General features: G+C 40.0%; 1 non-coding gene across 1 annotated transcript; it reads left to right on the top strand.

The window, feature by feature from the left end:
• Nucleotides 1–2611: 2611 nt before the first annotated feature.
• On the top strand, nt 2612–2682 carry TRNAE-UUC (transfer RNA glutamic acid (anticodon UUC)). The gene has a single exon. It is a non-coding gene; the product is annotated as a tRNA-Glu (tRNA).
• The last annotated feature ends 19447 nt before the right edge of the window (nt 2683–22129 follow it).

Genomic DNA, 22129 nt, shown 5'->3' on the forward strand with positions numbered 1-22129 from the left:
AAAGAAGTCCAAAGGAGACTATATAGTCCACGAACTATACAGAGCAAAGGAGAAAAGGAAAGCTATATCCATTTGAATGCAGAGTTCCAAAGAATAGCAAGGAGAGATAAGAAAGCCTTCCTCAGTGATCAGTGAAAAGAAACAGAGGAAAACAATAGAACGAGAAAGACTAGAGATCTCTTCAAGAAAATTAGAGATACCAAGGGAACATTTCATGCAGAGATGGGCTCAATAAAGGATAGAAATGGTATGGACCTAACAGAAGCAGAAATTAAGAAGAGGTAGCAGAAATACACAGAAGAACTATACAAAAGATCTTCATGACCCAGATAACCACATTGATGTGATCACTCACCTAGAGCTAGACAGCCTGGAATGTGAAGTCACGTGGGCCTTAGGAAGCATCACTACGAACAAAGCTAGTGGAGCTGATGGAATTCCAGTTGAGCTATTTCAAATCCTAAAAGTTGATGCTGTGAAAGTACGGCACTCAATATGCCAACAAATTTGGAAAACTCAGCAGTGGTGACAGAACTGGAAAAGGTCAGTTTTCATTCCAATCCCAAAGAAAGGCAATGCCAAAGAATGTTCAAACTACCCACAATAGCACTTAACTCACATGCTAGTAAAGTAATGCTCAAAATTATCTAAGGCTTCAACAGTACGTGAACCATGAACTTCCAGGTGTTCAAGCTGGTTTTAGAAAAGGCAGAACCAGAGATCAAATTGCAAACGTCCATTGGATGATCAAAAAAGCAAGAGAGTTCCAGAAAAACATCTATTTCTGTTTTATTGACAATGCCAAAGCCTTTGACTGTGTGGATCACAACAAACTGTGAAAAATTCTGAAAGAGATGGGAATACCAGACCACCTGACCTACCTCTTGAGAAATCTGTATGGAGGTGAGGAAGCAACAATTAGAACTGGACATGGAACAACAGACTGTTCCAAATAGGAAAAGGAGAATGTCAAGGCTGTATATTGTCACCCTGCTTATTTAACTTATATGCAGAGTACATCATGAGAAATGCTGGGCTGGATGAAACACAAGCTGGAATCAAGATTGCCAGGAGAAATATCAATAACCTCAGATAAACAGATGACACCACCCTTATTGCAGAAAGTGAAGAACTAAAGAGCCTCTTGATGAAAGTGAAAGAGGAAAGTGAAAAAGCTGGCTTAAAGCTCAACATTCAAAGAACTAAGATCATGGCATCCGGTCTCATCACTTCATGGCAAATAGATGGGGAAACAGTGTTAACAGTGGCAAACTTTATTTTTTTAGGCTCCAAAATCACTGCAGATGGTGACTGCAGCCATGAAATTAAAAGATGCTTGCTTCTTGGAAGAAAAGTTATGACCAACCTAGACAGCATATTAAAAAGCAGAAACATTACTTTGCCAACAAAGGTCCATCTAGTCAAGGCTATGATTTTTCCAATAACCATGTATAGATGTGAGAGTTGGACTATAAAGAAAGGTGAGTGCCGAAGAATTGATCCTTTTGAACTGTGGTGTTGGAGAAGACTCTTGAGAGTCCCTTGGACTGCAAGGAGATCCAACCAATCCATCCTAAAGGAAATCAGTCCTGAATATTCTTTGGAAGGACTGATGCTGAAGCTGAAACTCCAATACTTTGGCCACCTGATGTGAAGAGCTGACTCATTGGAAAAGATCCCGATGCTGGAAAAGATTGAAGGCAGGAGGAGAAGGAGACAACAGAGGATGAGGTGGTTGGATGGCATCACTGACTCAATGGACATGGGTTTGAGTAAACTCTGGGAGTTGGTGGTGGACAGGGAGCCCGGTGTGCTGCAGTCCATGGGGTCACAAAGAGTCGAACACGACTGAGCAACTGAACTGAACTGAACTATATAGTCCATGGAATTCTCCAGGCCAGAATACTAGAGTGGGTAGCTGTTCCCATCTCCAGGGGATCTTCCCAACCCAGGGATTGAACCCAGGTCTCCTGCATTGCAGGGTGATTCTTCACCAGCTGAGCCACCAAGGGAAGCCCTTTCTGACTATAATGAGATTAAATAAAAATTAATAACAATTATTACAAAATGTTAATAAAAAAGAAAACCTAAATAATAGAGAAACATACTCTGTTGATAGTTAAAAATATCACTAAGAAAATGAAAAACAACAAGCTATGGAATGGGAGAAAATATTTGCAAATCATATATTTGATAAATTACTTGTACCTAGAATATATAAAGAGTTCTTACTTCTCAATATAAAAATACACTCAATTTTAAAAATGAGCAAAAGACTTGAATAAAAAATCTCCAAAAAAGGCATGTTAAATGCTAACAGGCACATGAAAATACATTCAACACCATGAGTCATCAGGGAAATGCAAATTAAAACCACAATGAGATACTACTTCACACCCACTAGAATGGTTATAATTATGAAGACAGAGAATATCAAATGTTAGTAAGGAAGTGGAAAAACTAGAACCTTTGTACATTGCTGTAAGGAAAGTAAAATGGTAACAGCTACTTTGGAAAACAGTTGAACAGTTTCTTAAAAAGATAAATTTGCCATACAACTCAGGCATTCCACTCCTAAGAATCTACCCAAAGAAATGAAAACAGGGAACTTTCTGGTGGTCCAGTGGTTAGGACTTGGCACTTTCACTGCCATGGCCCTAGGTTCAAACCCTAGTAGGGGAACTAAGATCTCACAAGCTGCATGGCATGGCCACAAAAAAAAAAGAAAAAAAGAAAAGAAAAGAAAACAGAGTCAGTGTTTAAAAAAAGAGAGAAATGAAAACTCGTACTCACATGAAAAAACCATGTATACAAATTTTCACAGGAGCATTTTTCATACTAGCCAAAAGCTGGTAACCACCTAAATGTTCATCACATGATAAATGGATAAGCAAATATCCATACAATCAAATAATATTTGGTAAAAAAGAAACATAATTCTGAAACATGCTTCAACATAGATGAACCTCAAAAACATTATGCTAAGCTAGATACAAACACTAGGTATGATAGGATTCCATTTAAATGAAATGTCCAGAAGTGGCAAATTTATAGAAACAGATGGAAAATCAGTGGTAGCCTGAGGCTAGGGGTGGGAGGAGAGATTAACTGTAGATCACTATGAGGTTATTTTTTGGTATAATAGAAATATTCTAAAACTGGAGTGTGATGATAGTTGTACAACTCAATTTATTAAAAGTCATAGAATTATACCTTTATAATAGTTGAATTCTAAGGCTGTAAATTAAACTTCAATAAAACTGTTTAAAAAAAAATCTAGATATCTAATTATGTTAGGGTTTTAATCAAGAAAGGATGCTGAATTGTAATCAGTGCTAGCTACCATGGCAGAAATCCCCATTTAGTCAGAGGATATGGCTTTTTAGAGAGGGAAGCAATTGTCCCCAGAGTAATCTATTCAGGAAATTCTGAGCCACCTTGTTAAAAAGGAATGTTCAACTATATATCTTATGGATGCCAACTCTTACTTTGGAAGCAGTTCTGGGCTGTCAACTCCATTCATCCATTCAGCAAAAGTCATAGAATGCTTACTTATTTGCCAAGTATTATTTGTCAAGCTGGAGGGGGATAATAAAAAATGAAAAGGCATGGCTTGGCCTTTAACCTGCCAGCATTTCAAAACTTGTGGCTCCATTAGGAGTTTGGCCCTTCTTCCTTTTCTAGCTACTAGCCTCTTTGACTTCAGAGCCACGATCCTTACTGGGTCTACTTTCCCATCTCCAAAATTTATTGTTTTTTCTTTTTAGCAACATTTCAAGCAGGGAGAAAGTATACAGAAAACTATAATAAACATTTGTGTGCCTGGTTACATCTTAATCTTTTAGATTTTTTAGGTTTTAATCTTAGTTCTTTAAACAAAATAAAATACGACATATGCATTTGAAGCCCCTTTTATTCACTTCTTTTCCTACAGAGGTAAATGGTATCCTGAAGTTGGCATTCACCATTTCTACGCATATCTATATACTATTATTTCACATGTATATGTATTCACAAAAAATGCATACATTTCACAAACTTTATATAAATAATGTGATACTTTATATTTTCTCTTGTATTTTGTGTTTTAATGCAGCATGTTTTCTGAATTGATTCATATTGTAAATGCAATTTTGTGTTCCATTATATGTTCTTTGCAGCCAAAGATGGAGAAGCTCTATACAGTCAGCAAAAACAAGACCGGGAGCTGACTGTGGCTCAGATCATGAATCCCTTATTGCCAAATTCAGACTTAAATTGAAGAAAGTAGGGAAAACCACTAGACCATTCAGGTATGACCTAAATAAAATCCCTTATGATTATACAGTGGAAGTGAGAAATAGATTTAAGGGACTAGATCTGATAGATAGAGTGCCTGATGAACTACGGACGGAGGTTCGTGACATTGTACAGGAGACAGGGATCAAGACCATCCCCATGGAAAAGAAATGCAAAAAAGCAAAATGGCTGTTGGAGGAGGGGGCCTTACAAATAGCTGTGAAGAGAAGAGAAGAGAAGAGAAAGCCAAAGGAGAAAAGGAAAGATATAAGCATCTGGATGCAGAGTTCCAAAAAATAGCAAGGAGAGATAAGAAAGCCTTCCTCAGCCATCAATGCAAAGAAATAGAGGAAAAGAACAGAATGGGAAAGACTAGAGATCTCTTCAAGAAAATTAGAGATACCAAGGGTATATTTCATGCAAAGCTGGGCTCGATAAAGGACAGAAATAATATGGATCTAACAGAAACAGAAGATATTAAGAAGAGCTGGCAAGAATACACAGAAGAACTGTACAAAAAAGATCTTCACGACCCAGATAATCACGATGGTGTGATCACTCACCTAGAGCCAGATATCCTGGAATGTGAAGTCAAGTGGGCCTTAGAAAGCATCAGTACGAACAAAGCTAGTGGAGCTGATGGAATTCCAGTTGAGCTCTTTCAAATCCTGAAAGATGATGCTGTGAAAGTACTGCACTCAATATGCCAACAAATTTGGAAAACTCAGCAGTGGCCACAGGACTGGAAAAGGTCAGTTTTCATTCCAATCCCAAAGAAAGGCAATGCCAAAGAATGCTCAAACTACTGCACAATTACACTCATCTCACACGCTAGTAAAGTAATGCTCAAAATTCTCCAAGCCAGGCTTCAGCAATATGTGAACCGTGAACTTCCAGAAGTTCAAGCTGGTTTGAGAAAAGGCAGAGGAACCAGAGATCAAATTGCCAACATCTGCTGGATCATGGGAAAAGGAAGAGAATTCCAGAAAAACATCTACTTCTGCTTTATTGACTATGCCAAAGCCTTTGACTGTGTGGATCACAATAAACTGTGGAAAATTCTGAAAGAGATGTGAATAGCAGATCACCGGACCTGCCTCTTGAGAAACCTGTATGCAGGTCAGGAAGCAACAGTTGGAACTGGACATGGAACAACATACTAGTTCCAAATAGGAAAAGGAGTACGTCAAGGCTGTATATTGTCAACCTGCTTATTGAACTTATATGCAGAGTACATCATGAGAAATGCGGGGCTGGAAGAAGCACAAGCTGGAATCAAGACTGCCGGGAGAAATATCAATAACCTCAGATATGCAGATGATACCACCCTCATGGCAGAAAATGAAGAGGAACTAAAAAGCCTCTTGATGGAACTGAAAGAGGAGAGTGAAAAAGTTGGCTTAAAGCTCAACATTCAGATAACGAAGATCATGGCATCTGGTCCCATCACTTCATGAGAAATAGACGTGGAAACAGTGTCAGACTTTATTTTTGGGGGCTCCAAAATCACTGCAGATGGTGATTGCAGCCATGAAATTAAAAGATGCTTACTCCTTGGAAGGAAAGTTATGACCAACCTAGATAGCATATTGAAAAGCAGAGACATTACTTTGCCAAAAAAGGTCTGTCTAGTCAAGGCTTTTGGTTTTTCCAGTGGTCATGTATGGATGTGAGAGTTGGACTGTGAAGAAAGCTGAACGCCAAAGAATTGATGCTTTTGAACTGTGGTGTTGGAGAAGACTCTTGAGAGTCCCTTGGACTGCAAGGAGATCCAACTAGTCCATTCTAAAGGAGATCAGTCCTGGGTGTTCTTTGGAAGCAATGATGCTAAAGCTGAAACTCCAATACTTTGGCCACCTCCTGTGAAGAGTTGACTCATTGGAAAAGACTCTGATGCTGGGAGGGATTGGGGGCAGGAGGAGAAGGGGATGACAGAGGATGAAATGGCTAGATGGCTTCACCGACTCGATGGACGTGAGTTTGAGTGAATTCTGGTAGTTGGTGATGGACAGGGAGGCCTGGCGTGCTGCAATTCATGGGGTCGCAAAGAGTCAGACATGACTGAGCAACTTAACTGAACTGAACTGATATGTGCTGTGCTTAGTCACTCAGTCATGTGCAACTCTTTGCCACCCCATGGACTGTAGCCTGCCAGGCTCCTCTGTCCATGGGGGTCTTCCAGGCAAGAATACTGGAGTTGGTTGCCAAATCCTTTGCCAGGGGATCTTTCCAATCCAGGGATTGAACCCAGGTCTCCTGCATTGCCGGAGGATTCTTTACCATTTGAGCCACCAAGGAAGTCATTATATGAAGAAAGAACAATTTATTTATCCATCCTCCTATTTTGGACTTTGAGGTTGTTCCTATTTTTTTTTCTATTGTAAAAAGTGTTGAAAACCACTCTTATACATCTTTCTTTATGCAAATATACAAGGTTTTTATGGGCTTTCCTGGTGGCTCATATGGTAAAGAATCTGCCTGCAATGTGGGAGACTGGGGTTTGATCCATGGGTTGGGAGAATCCCCTGGAGAAGGAAATAGCAACCCACTCCAGTATTCTTGCCTGGCAAATCCCATGGAAAGAGGAGGCTCCCGGGTTACAGTCCATGGGGGTCACAAAGAGTTGGACATGACTGAGAGACAAACACATATACACCTAGAGGGGGAATTACTAGGCCATGGAATATGTACTAATTTTCAGCTTTGGTTGTTGTTGTTCAGTCACTAAGTCACGTCTGACTCTGCAGTCCTACGGTCTGCAGCACACCAGGCTTCCCTGTCCTTCACCATCTCCTGGAGCTTGCTCAAACTCATGTCAGTTGAGTCAGTGATGCCATCCAACCATCTCATCCTCTGTCACTCACTTCTCTTCCTGCCCTCAATCTTTCCCAGCACCAGGGTCTTTTCCGGTGAGTCACTTCTTCGTTTCAGGTGGCCAAAGTATTGGAGCTTCAGCTTCAGCATCAGTCCTTCCAATGAATATTCAGGGTTGATTTCCTTTAGGATTGACTGGTTTGACCTCCTTGCTGTTCAAGGTACTCTTAAGAGTCTTCTCCAGCACCACAGTTCAAAAGCATCAGTTCTTCGGCACTCAGCCTTTTTTATGGTCCAACTCTCATGTCCATACATAACTACTGGAAAAACCATAGCTTTGACTAAAAGGACTTTTGTCAGCAAAGTGCTGTCTCTGCTTTTTAATATGTTGTCTCTGTTCAGTTGAGTTCAGTCACTCAGTTGTATCCAACTCTTTGCAACGCCGTGGACTGCAACATGCCAGGCTTCCCTGTCCACCACCAACTCCTGAACTCTGTCTAGAGTTGTCATAGCTTTTTTTCCAAGGAGCAAGTGTCTTTTAATTTTGTGGCTGCAGTCACCACCTGCAGTGATTTTGGAGCCCAAGAAAATGAAATTTCTACTTTTTCCCAAACTATTTGCCATGCATTGATGGGACCAGATGACATGATCTTAGTTTTCTGAATGCTGAGTTTTAAGCTAGCTTTTTCACTCCCCTCTTTCACCTTCATCAAGAGGCTCTTTAGTTTCTCTTTGCTTTCTGCCATTAAAGTGGTATATCTGCGTATCTGAGGTTGGTCAGCTTTGGTAGATATATCCAAATTTCTCTTCAACAACTGATTTACACTCCCACTAGCAGTATCTGAGAATTCTCATTTGTCTATATCTTTCTCAACATATGGTGTTATCAAATTAAATTTTGTCTATATGGAAGATATAAAATGGTATCTCATTTAGTTTTAATTTGCTTGTTCTTGATTAGCGGGGAAGTGAACAATTTCTTGTATGTCTGATGGTACGTTAAATTTCCTCCTCTGTAAGTTATGTTATTCCTTGACCATTTTCCTATTGGATTGTTTGCCTTTTTCTTATTGATTTGTTGTGGTTCTTTAATCTTTGTCTATTATGTGTTTATCTTTTTTTCAGTCTATTTTTTCCCTTTTTTGTGATGATCTTTGTTAAGCAGAATTTTTAAAATCTTAAATATTAAGAAAATAAAAAACTTACTCTTTGTGATTTGTACTTTTTATATCTTGCTCCCTTAAATTATTTTTAATTTTGTTAGGTATGCTAATGGTTTTATTTTACTTAGAAAAAGGTCCTTACCAAGTAGAAAATGAACCCTGTATTATGTGCAAGTGAAATAATTTTTGCAAGAGATGCAGGTTCAGTTCCCTGGAGGAGGACATGTAATTCATTCCAGTATTCTTGCCTGGAGAATCGTGGACAGAGGAGTCTGGCAGGCTAGGGTCCATAGCGTCACAAACAGTCTGACTGAAGCGGCAGCACGCAGGCACAGCCATGCTTATGTCATCTGTTCTTCCAGGTACTTGCTCTTTTCACATATTATTTTAAAGAAAATCCAAAACATTTATAACTATTTAGTATACGTTACTAAATTTTGAGGATTTGTTTTAAAATATTTTTAAACTATACTATGTTTTTTTTTTCTTAAACTTCTTATTTTGTATTGGACATGGTTGGATGGCATCACCGACTTGATGGACATGAATTTGAGCAAGCTCCAGGAGTTGGTGATAGACAGGGAAGCCTGGCGTACTGCAGTCCATGGGGTCACAAAGAGTCAGACATGACTGAGCGACTGAACTGAACTAATAGTCAATTAGGGCTTCTCTGGTGGCTCAGTGGTAAAGAATCTGCCTACAATGCAGAAGGTACAGGTTCAATCCCTGGGTGAAGAAGATTCCCTGGAGAAGGAAAAGGGAATGCTCTCCAGTATCTTAGCCTGGAAAATTTCAGATATGAAGGAACCTGGAGGGCTACAATCCATGAGGTCACAAAAGAGTTGGACACAATTAAGTTACTAAGCAACAGCAACAACATAGTTGGTTAATAATGTTGTGACAGTTTCAGGTGAATAGGGAGGGGACTCAGCCATACATATACATGTATCTATTCTCCCCCAAACCCCCTCCCATTCAGGCTGTGAACAATGCTATGTGTTTTTAAAGTAAAAAGCAAAATAGCTAGGAATATAAACAATAATTCCTTAATTCTATCAAATATTCAATCAGTGTTCATTTGCAGTCATCTCAAATGTTATGTCTTGTGTATGTGTATACTTTAGAATTTGCTTCAACCATGATCAAAAATGCCTGATGCTGTAAAGAACAATTATTGCATAGGAACCTGGAATGTTAGGTCCATGAATCAAGGTAAATTGGAAGTGGTTAAACAGGAGATGGCAAGAGAAAACATCGACAATTTAGGAGTCAGTGAACTAAATGGGCGAATTTAACTCAGATTACCATTGTATCTACTACTGTGGGCAAGAATCCCTTAGAAGAAATGGAGTAGCCCTCATAATCAACGAGAGTCTGAAATGCAGTACTTGGGTGCAATCTCAAAAATGACAGAATGATCTCTGTTTGTTTCCAAGGCAAACTATTCAATATCACAGTAATCCAAGCCTATGCACCAACCAATAATGCTGAAGAAACTGAAGTTGAATGGGTCTATGAAGACTTACAAGACCTTCTAGAACTAAGACCAAAAAAAGATGTCCTTATTACCACAGGGGACTGAAATGCAAAAGTAGGAAGTCAAGAGATACCTGGAGTAACAGGCAAGTTTGTCCTTGGAGTACAAAATGAAGCAGGGCAAAGTCTACCAGAGTTTTGCCAAGAGAATGCACTGGTCATAGCAAACACCCTCTTCCAATAACACAACTCTAAACATGGATATCACCAGATGGTCAATATTGAAATCAAACTGATTATATTCTTTGCAGCTGAAGATGGAGAAGCTCTATACAGTCAGCAAAAAAAAGACAAGGAGCTGACCATGGCTCAGATCATGAACTCCTTATTGCAAAACTCAGACTTAAATTGAAGAAAGTAGAGAAAACCACTAGACCATTCATGTATGATCTAAATTAAATCCCTTGCGATTATACAGTGGAAGTGACAAATAGATTCAAGGGATTAGATCTGATAGAGTGACTGCCTGAAGAACTACAGATGGAGGTCTGTAACATTGTACAGGAGGTGGTGATTAAAATCATTCCTAAGAAGAAGAAGTGCAAAAAGGCAAAATGGTTGTCTGAGGAGGTCTTACGAATACCTGACAAAAGAAGAGAAGCAAAAGGCAAAAGAGAAAAGTAAAGATATATCCATTTGAATGCAGAGTTCCAAAGAATAGCAAGAATAGAGAAGGCTTCTGAAGTGATCAATGCAAACAAATGGAGGAAAACAATAGAATGGGAAAGACTAGAGATCTCTTCAAGAAAATTAGAGATACCAAGGCAACATTTCATGCAAAGATGGGCACAATAAGGATAGAAACGGTATGAACCTAACAGAAGCAGAAGATATTAAGAGGTGGCAAGAATACACAGAAGAACTATACAAAAAAGATCTTCAAGACCCAGATAACCACAATGGTGTGATCACTCACCTAGAGCCAGACATCCTGGAATGTGAAGTCATGTGGGCCTTAGGAAGCATCACTAAGAACAAAGCTAGTAGAGGTGATGGAATTCCAGCTGAGCTATTTCGAACCCTAAAAGATGATGCTGTTAAAGCATTGCACTCAATATGCCAACAAATTTGGAAAACTCAGCAGTGGTCACAGGACTGGAAAAGGTCAGTTTTCATTCCAATCCCAAAGAAAGACAATGCCAAAGAATGTTCAAACTACTGCACAATTACACTCATCTCACATGCTAGCAAAGTAATGCTCAAAATTCTCCAAGCCAGGCTTGAACAGTATGTGAACTGAGAACTTCCAGATGTTCAAGCTGGATTTAGAAAAGGCAGAGGAACCAGAGATCAAATTGCCAACATCCTCTGGATCATTGAAAAAGCAAGAGAATTCTATAAAAACATCTACTTCTGCTTCATTGACTACACTAAAGCCTTTGACTGTGTGGATCACAACAAACTGTGGAAAATTCTGAAAGAGATGGGAATACCAGACCACCTGACCTGCCTCCTGAGAAATCTATATGCAGGTCAAGAAACAACAGTTACAACCGAACATGGAACAACGGACTGGTTCCAAATCGGGAAAGGAGTATGTCAAGGCTGTGTGTTGTCACCTTGCTTATTTAACTTAATGCAGAGTACATCATATGAAATGCCAGGCTGGATGAAGCACAAGCTAGAATCGAGTTTTTGCAGGGAGAAATATCAATAACCTCAGATACGGAGATGACACCACCCTTATGGCAGAAAGTGAGGAGGATCCAAAGAGCCTCTTGATGAAAGTGAAAGAGGAGAGTGAAAAAGCTGGTTTAAAGCTCAACATTCAAAGAACTAAGGTCGTGGCATCCGGTCTCATCACTTCATGGCAAATAGATGGGGAAATAATGGAAACAGTGAGAGACTTTATTTTCTTGGGCTCCAAAATCACTGCAGATTGTGACTGCAGCCATGAAATTAAAAGACGCTTGATCCTTGTAGGAGTGGCTTGCCATTGCCTTCTCCGATGACCAACCTAGACAGCATATTAAAAGCAGAAACATTACTTTGCCAACAAAGGTCCATCTAGTCAAAGGTATGGTTTTTCCAGTAGTCATGTATGGATGTGAGAGTTGGACCATAAAGAATGCTGAACACTGAAGAATTGATGCTTTCGAACTGTAGTGTTGGAGAAGACTGTTGAGAGTCCCTTGGACTGCAAGGACATCCAACCAGTCCATCCTAAAGGAAACCAGTCCTGAATACTCATTGGAAGGACTGATGCTGAAGCTGAAGCTCCAATACTTTGGCCACCTGATGCAAAGAGCTGACTCAATGGAAGAGACCCTGATGCTGGGAAAGATTGAAAGCAGGAGAAGTGGATGCCAGAGGATGAGATGGTTGGATGGCATCACTGACTCAATGAACATGAGTTTGAGCAAGCTCCGGAAGATGGTGAAGGACAGGGAAGCCTGGTGTGCTGCAGTCCATGAGGTCACAAAGAGTCGGACACGACTGATTGACTGAATTAAACTGAAGTGATGATCAAAAAAAGACCTATATGGAACTTTCCTGATGATCCAGTGGCTGGGACTCCGTGATTCCAAATCAGGGGACTTGGGTTCAATCCCTGGCCAGGGAACTAGGTCCCACATGCCTCATACCTAAGACCCGGAGGAGTCAAACAAATCATTAAAAAAAAAAAAAAAAGACAGAGAGATCTATTTGTGTTTTGTTGATTTATCTCTTAATTTTCTTTTACCCTAGGAGTTCTTCCTCTATTTCTTTTTTCTCTTGGAATTTTAATTAAGAAAATGGCTGGGGGATTTCCCTTGTGGCACAATGGATAAGAATCCACCTGCCAGTGCAGGTTAAAACCCTGGTCCAGGAAGATTCCACATGGGCGAAGCAACTAAGCCCATTTGCCACAACTTTCGATTCCTGGGCTCCAACTACTGAAGCCCGTGCACCATAACAAGAGAAGCCATTGCAATGAGAAACCCATGCACTGCAATGAAGAGTAGACCTTGCTCTCCAGGACTAGAGAAAGCCGGACCTCAGCAACGAAGACCAACTGCAAGCAAAAATAAAAATAAATATGTATTTTAAAAAGGAGAATGGCTAGGAACTTCCCTGACGGTCCACTGTGTATGATTCCACACTTTCACGGCAGGGGGCATGGGTTGGGTCCCTGGTCGGGGGACTAAGATCCCTCAAGTTCTGCAGCAGGGCCAAAAAAAAAGAGAAAGGAAATCACTCATTTGTCCACTATCTGTATTTTGCGGACTTATTCCCATGGTGCCACTGAACATGTTTCTCTAGCCTCTGAATTTTTTTTCTCTTTCCCCTGTAAGTTAGTAATTGGATGTAGAGCCCTGATCATGTTCAAGTTAAATTTCTTCGGCATGACAACTTCATGGGTGGTACTGTGATCTTCCATTAGGAAGCATAAGATGTCTGCATGCCTCCATTTTTGATGCTAGCAGCATGTGGGATTTTAGTTCCCCAGCCAGGGATTGAACTGGTGTCCCCTGCATTGGAAGGCAGATTCTTAGCCACTTCACCACCAGGGAAGTCCTCCATTAATTCATTAAGACTTCCAGTTGGTGATATCCAAACTCTAGCATGCCTTTTTCATTCACTAGCTGGACATTTTCTGTATTACTTGGCTACCCAGTGGTATAGTTCATAAAGGAAAAACAATGAAAATAGTAAGTGTTTCCCTTTATTTAGCAGTTCTCAAAATAATAAACTGTGCACTTAAATCTTCCCATGGTGACTAATTAATTTTTAGTATTATCCTGAACTGGGGTTGAGAAACATACTGATGGGATGTCCAAATTACCACATCTTTGGTCAGTGGGAGGCCCCTTACCTTGATTTCTAAGCCCTTTTGACAAGACCTTAGCTGTCTTTGATAACTATTATTTTCTATTTGGAAATAATTTTTTAAAATCACAATCTGGGTAAATCACAATCTGCTCATTTTTACTTCTTGGTCATTGTTTTTAGGCCTTTGAAATAGAAAATGCTCTTTTTTTTTGGTCACTCCCTGCAACTTGTGGGATCCTGGTTCCTCTACAGGGATTAAACCGGCATCCTCAGCAGTTAAAGTGTGAAATCCTAACTATTTGACTGCTCCAGAACTCCCCAGAACATATTTCTTTTTCTAAGATAAATTCACTGTGAATGTTTAGTGATATTTCCAATTCAAATTCAGGATTTATACTTAAATTTGATCTTAATCTGTATTTTCTTTTTCCCATGCTAAAAATCCCAGTTCTCAGCAACACTGGGAATGATACTAGAATATCACATAATTACTCATTTTCTTCACCCCACAATAGACATCCAAGAGTCTCAGAATGACAGTACCAACACTACTACCAACAATATGATTGCCATAAACAGTTTAAATCTCTTTAAGCAGTTCTTTTTGCCCTAAGGGTATATCTCACTGGTATAAGCAATCAAATCACTGTTTTAAACTTGCTAGAAATAGGTCCCCTCTGTGTGTCTTCCCCACTACTTGATTTACAGTTAGGTTCATTTGTTTTACTTTTCTTTCAATTTTTAAGAGATTGTTTTTAAATCTTAATTCTGTTTTATAATTATGTAAAATATTTACATAGTTGCTAAATCATATCTACAAACACTACCTTCTACTCCTCTCCTCTCCACTCTATTCCTCCCTCCTTCTACAGATAACCTTTCAAAACATGTTATGGCTTATCCTTCCATATGTTAAAAAATATAAACAGTTCTTTTTCATAAGTAGTTTTCACTGTGAGATCCATTTTATTTGCTCTCTCCCTTTCTTTCTTTTTTTTTGTATTCAGGAAAACCACATCCATAATCCACCTTAGATTCCCTTACAAAGAATGAGGACCTAATTGGGAGAAGAATCTGGCGAAATTCTTAGGACCAGTCAGGATTTCCTGCCAGCAAGGATAGGTAGGGAGTCAGCTGTCAGCATCTTATGTATGACTGGTGGCAATGGAAGTGTAGCTAGAGATACTCTTCTTGCAAATGGTCCATCTACCCCTGCCAGACAGCTAACTGGAGGTTCTTCTAGATGGCTGGGTTTTATGTGTTTTTTTCCTCTGAAGATTTGGCTGTTTGTAGAAATATAAGAAGATTTCTGGAGAAATGTAAGAAGTTACGTTTTTGGTTTCTTGGTGGATGGTGAGGGGGATAAGGGACACTGGGTGTAGGAACTACTTTGGTTCCTACCTGTTTAGTGGTTCTGCCTGCCAAGTAGCAGTCTTGGGTGACCCCTGCAGCCTGTGTGTGTGGGTGTGGTGGGGAATGGGGGTCAGCCTCAGCCCACTACACACTTTTTGCTTCTTGCTGGGAGTTGGAATGGAAAGAAACCTAACCATGTGGCCTCAGTTCCTGGAGGACCTCAAGGACTGCACTATAAATAAGTCAGAAATCCTAGATTGCCTACAGGATTACTTCCTGGATTCCAGCCCTTCACCCCATGATACGAAATCACATAAACTTTCAGATGCCTACTGTTCCTCTGAGCATGTCTGCTCCTAATTTGTTCCAGTTCCTTCTCTGCCCAGCCATTGAAAATACCACCTCCTCTCCACACTCAGAAAGCAACTCCACTGACCCTAAACGGTGGCTCCAAGTATTACATGAGTTAGACCCTACATTCCTTGTGATGCAAATTCTAATACCTGGTTCCTTGTAGGGGGCACAAGCTGGCAGACAGCCATGGGACCTGGTCTACTGCTTCAAGCCCTTTCTTATCTCTAGGAACCTGACTAGCCCTGGAAAGAGCAGTCTCACCAGGGTCAACAAGACCCTAATGTCAAACAGCCAGAAATACGACAAAGAAAAAGGCATGATCAATACACCCTACAGGCCAAGTTTCAGAACTCTACCTAAGCATGCATTTGTTTACTGACATTTCATTTTCCTCTGCTGGTCTGCAGGGGAAAAACATTTTAATGATAATTAGTTTGTCTTACTATCTTCAACACTTAGCACAGTCATTCTAGTTCATTATAAACAGTCAGAACCAGGCAGCTGGGATGGAAATTAACAGATAGTGACAAGAGGGAGCAATGATGGATGCTCCATCAGGATTCTGCTTCTGTTCACTCATATGTGCGAGGCCCCTTGGGGTTCTATCTGGGGCCATTTTCCCTTCTCACTGTACACTCTTTCTTGACACTGTACACTCTTTCTGGTGTGTGTGACCAGAGCTCCCATTGTCATAATAAGCAGATAAATCCCTTCTCTGTATCCCCTATTCCAGGTCCATGTGATCACAGGACATATATTCCTGGATGTCTCCCTGGCATTTAAAACTCGACGTGCTCAAACTGAAATACTAATTTCTTCCCCAAATTGGCTTTTCCTCCCACATTCTGGTTCAGTTTGTGTCACCATCATCCTCCCTCATGTTTCACCCAGAAACCTGGAGGACATCCTTGATTCCTTCTCTCCCTCACCCGCCTGTCCCATCAGTCATTCAGCTATATGACGTTACCTTCTAAATATCCACTGAATGGGTCTGTTTTATCAGTTCTGCTGCCAATCCCCTGTGCAAACCATTATCCCCTCTTACCCGGGTCAATTCAGTTTAGTTCAGTCACTCAGTTGTGTCCAACTCTTTATGACCCCATGGACGGCAGCACGCCAGGCTTCCCTCTCCTTCACCATCTTCCAGAGCTTGCTCAAACTCATGTCCATTGACTCGGTGATGCCATCCAACCATCTCATCCTCTGTTGTCCCCTTCTCCTCCTGCCCTCAATCTTTCCCAGCATCAGGGTCTTTTCAAATGAGTCAGCTCTTCGCATCAGGTGGCCAAAGTATTGGAGCTTCAGCTTCAGCATCAGTCCTTCCAATGAATACTCAGGACTGGTTTCCTTTAGGATGGACTGGTTGGATCTCCTTGCAGTCCAAGGGACTCTCAAGAGTCTTCTCCAACACCACAGTTCAAAAGCATCAATTCTTCGGTGCTCAGCTTTCTTTATGGTCCAACTCTCCCATCCATACATGACTACTGGAAAAACCATACCTTTGACTAGACAGAACTTGTCAGCAAAGTAATGTCTCTGCTTTTTAATATGCTGTCTAGGTTGGTCATAGCTTTTCTTCCAGGGAGCAAGTGTCTTTCAATTTCATGGCTGCAGTCACAATCTGCAGTGATTTTGGAGCCCAAGAAAATAAAGTCTGTCACTGTTTCCATTATTTCCCTATCTATTTGCCATGAAGTGATGAGACCGGATGCCATGACCTTAGTTCTTTGAATGTTGAGCTTTAAACCAGCTTTTTCACTCTCCTCTTTCACTTTCATCAAGAGGCTCTTTGGATCCTCCTCACTTTCTGCCATAAGGGTGGTGTCATCTCCGTATCTGAGGTTATTGATATTTCTCCCTGCAAAAACTCGATTCTAGCTTGTGCTTCATCCAGCCTGGCATTTCATATGATGTACTCTGCATTAAGTTAAATAAGCAAGGTGACAACACACAGCCTTGACATACTCCTTTCCCGATTTGGAACCAGTCCGTTGTTCCATGTTCGGTTGTAACTGTTGTTTCTTGACCTGCATATAGATTTCTCAGGAGGCAGGTTAGGTGGTCTGGTATTCCCATCTCTTTCAGAATTTTCCACAGTTTGTTGTGATCCACACAGTCAAAGGCTTTAGTGTAGTCAATGAAGCAGAAGTAGATGTTTTTATAGAATTCTCTTGCTTTTTCAATGATCCAGAGGATGTTGGCAATTTGATCTCTGGTTCCTCTGCCTTTTCTAAATCCAGCTTGAACATCTGGAAGTTCTCGGTTCACATACTGTTCAAGCCTGGCTTGGAGAATTTTGAGCATTACTTTGCTAGCATGTGAGATGAGTGTAATTGTGCAGTAGTTTGAACATTCTTTGGCATTGTCTTTCTTTGGGATTGGAATGAAAACTGACCTTTTCCAGTCCTGTGACCACTGCTGAGTTTTCCAAATTTGTTGGCATATTGAGTGCAATGCTTTAATAGCATCATCTTTTAGGGTTCAAAATAGCTCAGCTGGAATTCCATCACCTCCACTAGTTTTGTTCGTAGTGATGCTTTCTAAGGCCCACGTGACTTCACAAACCAGGATGTCTGGCTTTAGGTGAGTGATCACACCATTGTGGTTATCTGGGTCATGAAGATCTTTTTTGTATAGTTCTTCTGTATATTCTTGCCAGCTCTTCTTAATATCTTCTGCTTCTGTTAGGTCCATACTGTTTCTGTCCTTTATTGTGCCCATCTTTGCATGAAATGTTGCCTTGGTATCTCTAATTTTCTTGAAGAGATCTCTAGTCTTTCCCATTCTATTGTTTTCCTCTATTTCTTTACATTGCTTACCTTGATATAAAGTAACAGATCTCTTAATTGGTTTCATTGCCTTCAGTCTTCTTTGCAATATAGACACAGTTTCATTTGGGTCATAGAATTAGGGCTTACTTATTTCAACATAGATCAATCTTTTTTTGTTTTCTGTCCAGAGTATTTGTTTATTGCCATTTACAGATCAATCTTTAAATTTAAAAACATTACAAGTTTTTGTAGTTTTAGTATCCTATATTAGCTCTAAATACAGAAAATATTATAGCTGGCTTTTTGTTTGTACACTTCTATATTAATTGAGTAGTTTCATGAGCATATGGGCTTCCCAGGTGGCACACTAATGGTAAAGAACCCACCCGCACTGCAGGAGACATGAAAGAAGCAGGTTCAATTCCTGGATTGAGATGATCCCTTGGAGAACGGAATGGTAACCCATTCCAGTATTCTTGCCTGGATAATCCCATGGACAGAGAAGCCTGGTAAGGTACAGTCCCTAGGGTAGCAAAGAGTCAGATACAACTCAAATGACTTAGCACACATGCATAATGAGCATAAATTCCTATGGTAATTTGAACAGAAAATCCAATAAGGTATATTAAATGGAGATCAGAGACTACAGAAGAGTTGCCAGAGAAAAGGAGAATGTTATGGGAGCCAATGCAAGAGAGAGGTTCAAAGATGAGGGGTGGTTAACAATGCCAAGAGGTGGCCAAGATGGTGGAGTGGGAAGATTGTCCTCCCATAGGCACAGCAAAATTACACCTATTTACAGATTAACTCCTGCTCTGAGTCAGACATGACTGAGTGACTAAAAACATTTCAAAGGTTTTGACACTTCCCTGGTGGCTCAGCCAGTAAAGAATCTGCCTGCAATGCAGGCAATCCAGGTTCGATCCCTGGGTTGGGACCTTCCCCTGGAGAAGGAAATGGCAACCCATTCCAGTATTCTTGCCTGGAAAATTTCATGGACAGATGAGCCTGGTGGGCTACAGTTCATGAGGTCGCAAAGAGTTGGACACGACTGAGGGACTAAAAACAACAACACACCGCAACTATTGATGGGAAAAATCAGACTAGAAGAAAAGATCTGCAACTAAAGATATAAAGAAGGAAGCACAACAAAATGGGTAGGAGGGATGGAGTTCTGCTATAATCAAGACCTATACCCCTGGGTAGGCAACTCACAAATGGGAGGATAATTACAATTGCAGAAGTTTTCCCCAAGGAGCAAGGGGTCTGAGCCACACATTAGGCTCCTTAACACAGGGGTCTAGGACTGAGAGGATGAATCCCCAAAATGCTTGGCTTTGAAGGTCAGTGGGGCTTACTTTAGGGAGAAAGAGAAAAACAATAAAAAGAAGTGAGAACAGTTTAAGAGACAACATCAAGTTAACATTTGCATTATAGGGGACTTAGAAGGGGGAGAGAAAGAAACAGGCAGAGAACATATTTGAAGACATAACAGCTAAAACTTTCCTATCCTGGGAAAGGAAACAGACATCCTAGTCCAAGAAGCACAGAGCGTCCCAAACAAGATCAGTTCAAAGAGGACCACACCAAGACACATTGTCATTAAAATGGCAAAAGAGAGAATATCAAAAAACAGCAAATGAAAAGCAAAAACTTACATCCAAGGGAATGCCCAGAAGGCTATAAATTGACTTCTCAGCAGAAACTCTGCAGGCCAGAGACAAAAAGGAGAAACCTACAACCGAGAATACACAATCCAGCAAGACTTTCATTCAGATTTGATGGAGAGATTCAAAGTTTTGCAGACAAGCAAAAGGGTTCAGCACCAACAAACCTATTTTACAAGAAATAGTAAAAGGATTGCTCTCAGTGAAAAAGAAAATGCCACAACTAGAAACAGGAAAATTACAAAAAGAAACTTAGGTAGAACCAGTGAAAAATCTTATTAGTTAAGGCAAATATACTGTAAAGGCAGTAAATGAGCTAGATATAAAGGAAATCAACCCTGAATATTCACTGGAAGGACTAACGTTGAAGCTGAAGCTCCAATACTTGGGCCACCTGATGCGAAGAGCTGACTCACTGGAAAAGACCCTGATGCTGAGAAAGATTGAAAGCAGGAGGAGAAGGGGATGACAGAGGATGAGATGGTTGGAAGGCATCACTGAGTCAATGGACATGAGTTTGAGCAAACTCTGGGAGATGGTGAAGGACAGGGAAACCTGGCATGCTGCCGTCCATGGGGTTGCAAAGAGTCAGACACGACTTAGCAACTAAACAAGAACACAAAGCTAGTAGGAAGATTAAAAGACAAAAGTAGTAACATCAGGGAGGAGGGGTAAACTAGGAATTTGGGAGTAATATATATACACTGCTATATATAAAATAGATAAATAACAAGGACCTAATGCATACAGGGACTTATACACAATATTTTATAATAACCTATATTGAAAAGAACCTGAGAAAGAATATATATATATATATATATATATATATAAAATCACTTTGCTGTACACCTGAAACTACCAAAGCATTGTAAATCAACTATACTTCCATTTTTAAAAAAGGTGAATAATAATCCAGTAAGTAGACTGGAGGAAAGGTATGAATAAAAGCACCCATCTTTTTTAAAAAGTAGTACAATCATTTATATTTGCAATAAGTAGTTAAGGGATAAACAAAACAAAAAGATGTAAACTATGATGTCAACAACAGTAAATATGGGCAAGGAGTAAAACTGCAAGGTTGTTAAAATTTGTGTGCACTTAAGAGATCAGTATCTTAAAAAAGAAGAAATCACTATCTTAAAATAAGCATATGTATATATATATATAGAGAGAGAGAGAGAGAGAGAGAGAGAGGGAGGGAGGGAGGGAGGGAGGGAGGGAGGAGGGAGGGAGGGAGGGAGAAGAGGGGAGAGGGAGAGGGCTTCCCTTGTGGCTCAGAGGGTAAAGCGTCTGCCTACAATGCAGGAGACCTGGGTTTGATCCCCAAGTCGGGAAGATCCTCTGGAGAAGGAAATGGCAACCCACTCCAGTACTAAGTATAGTGTGAGGAATATAATTAATAACTATGCAAATCTTTGTATGGTGACATATCATAACTAGACTTACCAAGACGATCATTTTTAAATGTACAGAAATGCCGAATCAATGTTGTGTAACAGAAACTAACATACTGTTGTAGGTCCATTATACTTCAAGAACTAACAAACTCAAAAAAAGAGATCAGATTTTTGGTTACTGGAGGTGAGTTGTAAGGGGAGGGGGATTTGGATGAAGGTGGTCAAAAGATATAAATTTCCAGTTTAAGTACTTGGGATATATTGTACAGCATGATGAATATAAGGAACACTGCTGTATGTTATGTATAAATTTAAGAGAGTAAATCCTAAGCATTCTCATTACAAGGAAAAAACTTATTTTTTCTTTTTTTCTGTGGCTGGGAGTTGACTGATCTAGTCTGGACTCAGTTGGGTTTGGTTCCTACTTTAGGTTGACAGGTCTTCTGCCTATCTCTCATGCTCCTTATACTAGCAGGTAGGACCTAGAGTATGTTAAGTCTGAAGCAAAAATCCTATAGTAACACCTCACCATATATTTTTACATTTTTGTTTCTATATGAGATGATGGATGTTCACTAAACTTATTGTGATAATCATTTCATGATGTAAGTCAAATCATTATGCTGTATCACTTAAACTTATACAGTGCTATATGTCAATTGTAGCTCAATAAAACCAGAAGAAAAAACTTTTTTAAGAACGTAGGTAAAATAAACATAAATAAAAATTTAAAATTAATAATGCCAAATGCTGCAGAAAGCATTCAAGTTGGATGACAATGGGAAAGCAACATAGGATCTGCCAGCTATTAAGTCTTTGGTGACCATGGCAAGTGTTCATTTGGGCGGAATGGTAGAAGCACAAGCAATTGCAATAGGCTGTCAAATGCATGGAGCATGAAGAGCTGGAGATAATAACATTTGGCTGTGAAGGGCAAAAAAAAAGATTCGATGATAGCTAGTGGAGAACATCTCTCAGAGAACATTTTAAAGGGTAGGAGTGAATGGTTTAATAAAGAGTTGTTACCATCAGAAGCAAAG

The sequence above is a fragment of the Bos mutus genome, chromosome 1, assembly GCF_027580195.1.
Source record: "Bos mutus isolate GX-2022 chromosome 1, NWIPB_WYAK_1.1, whole genome shotgun sequence".
NCBI lineage: Eukaryota > Metazoa > Chordata > Mammalia > Artiodactyla > Bovidae > Bos > Bos mutus.